The sequence below is a fragment of the Microtus pennsylvanicus genome, chromosome 1, assembly GCF_037038515.1.
Source record: "Microtus pennsylvanicus isolate mMicPen1 chromosome 1, mMicPen1.hap1, whole genome shotgun sequence".
Taxonomy (NCBI): domain Eukaryota; kingdom Metazoa; phylum Chordata; class Mammalia; order Rodentia; family Cricetidae; genus Microtus; species Microtus pennsylvanicus.
In genome coordinates, this window is record NC_134579.1 from 212,573,454 (window position 1) to 212,577,407 (window position 3,954).

The following is a 3,954-nucleotide window of genomic DNA, read 5'->3' on the forward strand; positions in this document are numbered from 1 at the left end:
TGTTGCTCTTTGTCAGTTTTGTCATGACAGCAGAAATAAAGCTAGAACGTAAGGATGTATTAATGACAGTCAGCTTGAACAGAAAAGCCATGCTTTACAGTGTGTAACTGAGAGGTACAGCCAAAGACATCTGAAGCAAAATACAGGTTTTGGGCAGGTTGGGCAGAAAGCGTTCATTTATTATGGATATTACTAACAAGCCTCTATGTTCCTCAGATGAACCTGCCAGGAGGTAGTCACATGCACTGTGACAGTCATAAGCAGACTGTAATAGAGCAATGTGTCACACCCCTGCGATTGGTCGGTGATGGGCCAAATACACAGCAGCAGTGCCCTAAGAGTATAATGAAGTGAAGAATGCCTACCGCTGAGAGATGTCACCGCAGCTGTAGTCAGTGCAGTGCTGACTACAGCATACTGACGACAGACCACAGCCAACGTACTGCACACTAACCTGCACAGTGGCATAAACATAGCATCTTAGATGAAAGTGTCAAGCCAGGCGGTGGTGGCACAAAACTATAATCCCAGCACTCGAGTGGCAGAGGCAGGCCTAGTCTACAGATCAAATTCCAGGATGGCTAAAACTACACAGAGAAACCCTGTCTCAAAAATCCACAACTGTAGCAGTTACAGTATCTGACATTTGATAATAAACAATGGACTTTGTGTGCTTATTGTACTTTCTTGTGTATACAGTGTTCTGCCTGCATGCATGCCTACTGCAGAAGAGGACACCAAATCTTACAGCTGTGAGCTACCACGTGGTTACTGGGAATTGAACTCAGCACCTCTGGAAGAGCAGTCAGTGCTCTTAACCTCTGAGCCATTACTCCAGCCTAATTTATACTTTTATTTTACATCATTTTTCTAATATGTGACATGAGGCCACTATGCTGACCATGCTGATCACAACTCCCAAGCTTAAATAATTCACCTGTTTTAGACACCTGAAGCTAGGACATCACTTCTGGTTTGACTAATTATTATTATTTGTTTCTCTCTTTTTTTTTCCTGGTTTGTTTTTTGAGACAGGGTTTCTCTGTGTACCCTTGGCTTTTCTGGAACTTACTTTGTAATCCAGGCTAGTCTCAAACTCACAGAAATCCACCTGTCTCTACCTCCTGAATGCTGGGATTAAAGTGTGTGCCACCACTGCCTGGCTTGACAAATCATTATTTTAGAATATGCTCCTAGCTAGCCAGTCACTGCAGGCTAGGGCTACACATCAGGAACATGGTCTGCCTCTAACTCAGAAACTTGGGATTACAGCTGTACAAAAGTTTAACAAAAACAAGCCAAGGATTTTTGTGTATGTATGTGTGTTCCCATGTTCATGTATGTACATTTGGAGATCCTCTGGTGGACTATACCTAGGTACTCTGCAAGAGCAGCAAGTACTCAACCACTGACTTAGCCATCTCTCCAGCTCCTCCCCCACTTTTTTTTTAAGATATGAGTGCTCTGCCTGCATGTATCCCCTGCAGCCAGAAGAGGGCATCAGATCCCATTATAGATGTTGTGAACTACCATGTGGTTGCTGGGAATTAAACTCAGTACCTCTGGAAGAGCAGTCAGTGCTCTTAACCGCTGAGCCATTGCTCCAGCCCCCATCTCTAGTCCATTTTTTTTTTTTTTTTGTTTTTCGAGACAGGGTTTCTCTGTGGCTTTGGAGCCTGTCCTGGAACTAGCTCTTGTAGACCAGGCTGGTCTCGAACTCACAGAGATCCGCCTGCCTCTGCCTCCCGAGTGCTGGGATTAAAGGCGTGCGCCACCATCGCCCGGCCTCTAGTCCATTTTTAAATTGGGCAGGGGTACTCATGTGAATACAGAGCTTGAGGAAGCCATGGGCAGTGGATATTCCTGGAGCCAGAGGTAGTTGTAAGGAGATGTGGGTGCTGGCAGTAAAATTCAATCCTAGGAAATTTTTTAAATTTTATTTATTTTTATTTTATGCACATTGGTATTTTGCCATGGGTGTTGGGTCCCCAGGAACTGGAATTAAAGATGGCTGTGAGCTGCCATGTGGGTACTGGGAATTGAACTCAGGTCCTCTGGAAGAACAACCATGGCTCCTAACCACTGAGCCATCTCTCCAGCCCCAGTCCTGGGAAATTTAAATAGAGAGGACCAGTCTGCTCATAGGCAAACAAGGATTTCAGAGCTGCCAACATAATGGGGTATCTGGGGTGGACATGATGTTTCCTGGGGACCTGCGAAGTTGGATGAGGGGCAGTCAGCCCACAGAGGGGCCTGAGGAATGGCCACAGAGTGGGGGGACATGGGATAGAAAAGACACGAAGCTGCAGGTGCAAACCAGAATGACTGTCCTTTCAGAACGCTGAGGGCCCTGCAGCTGCCCTGTGAAGGAATGGGGGTGGGGAGGATAGCCAGAGCCAGTCTGCAAGAGGTATAACACAAGGCATTGTGGGAAAGGTAAGTGAAATGTTCTCTTTTCTATCAAAAGTTTAGATGAGACCAAGGATGTCCATCTTCAATTAGAAAAGACATCACCTCACAAAACTCCCCTCCCCAGTCAGCATTTTTCTAGCTAATAATGTGTACTCAAGGTTACATCTGATCTCAAAAGTTACACTTTGGGTGGTTCACGCCTTTAATCCTAGCACTTAGAGAGGCAGAGACAGGCAGAGCTCTGTGAGTTCAAGGGCAGCCAGGACTGTTACACAGAGAAATCTTGTTTTGAAAAACTTAAAAAAAAAAAAAAAGTTAAAAGTTATACTTGAGTTAGCCCACACAGCTTTAACCCCAGCACTTGCAAGGTAGCAAGGTAGAAACAGGTTGATGTCTGAATTCCTGGCCAACCTGATCTACAAAGTGACTTCCAGGTCAGCTAATGGCTTCATTATGAAATCATGTCTAGACAGAGAGAGAGCAATAATTTGGGGGGTCTGGAGAGATGGCTCACAGGTTAAGAGCACTTGCATTTATTCTTGCAGAGAACCTGAGTTAGCAACCACATGGTGATTCAAAACCATCCTAACTCCATCCCAAGGGATCGAAGCCTTTTCCTGACTTACCTGGGGAACTAGGAACATAAGTGGTATACATGCATGCAGCCAGACAAAAACAAACAAAACACTGATATATATGAAATAAATCTTAATTCTTTTCCCTTTAGAAAAAAATTGTGAGGCCAAACAATCTGCAGTGAGGGGAGGGATGAAAGCCCAGCGTCAACCACAACCTGCAGGATTTAACACAGTCGTGTGATCTCTGCAGAATGAAACTTTGCTTGCCCACATACCTGGGTCCATTTCTAACATCATAGAGGTACTTAGAAAGTCCTGGCAACTTCTGACTGTGGCCACAGGTATTTTAAACAGCAGAGATCCATGGCCCTAAGAGATCTTCAGTGGAGAGGACCCACAGAGCACTTTCCAGAAGCGCCCGCGTCCTAGGCTCCTGGGGTTCTCCCCTTGACAAGAACCGGGTCAGTTCTTCGCATCCAAGTGAGCTGCAGTTCACGGGGCCCAGGCGCACGTGGAGAAAGTCCTATGGAGTTGACACAGTAGCAAGTGTGCTCCCTCTGGCTCATGGCAGGGTTCGGGAATTCTGCCAGGGGAATCTATTCCCAGCTGAACCAAAGGTAGATTTTTGGTCACCCTCATCGCTTCGAAAATACACAAAAACAGAAACCATGATGTGAAAAGGGATCAACACGGATACAGAGAAAGATTCGAGGGGTCTGTTACATGTGTCTGAAGTCCACAGCCTGAGACTTCCCCCCACACCACCCCCCAACAACTCCTTGGCCTTTTGCACGCTGACCACACCCACCCCAACATACACACCAGAAAGATCTCTACCCCACAGGGGACCCTACACTGTCTACACCACACCAACACCTCCCCCCTACACGCTGCTCATGCCCCGCCCCTCCCTGAGCCTGGGGGGTGGGGGCGGGCCAGAGGTGTGCTGAGCCAGCCTAGCTGC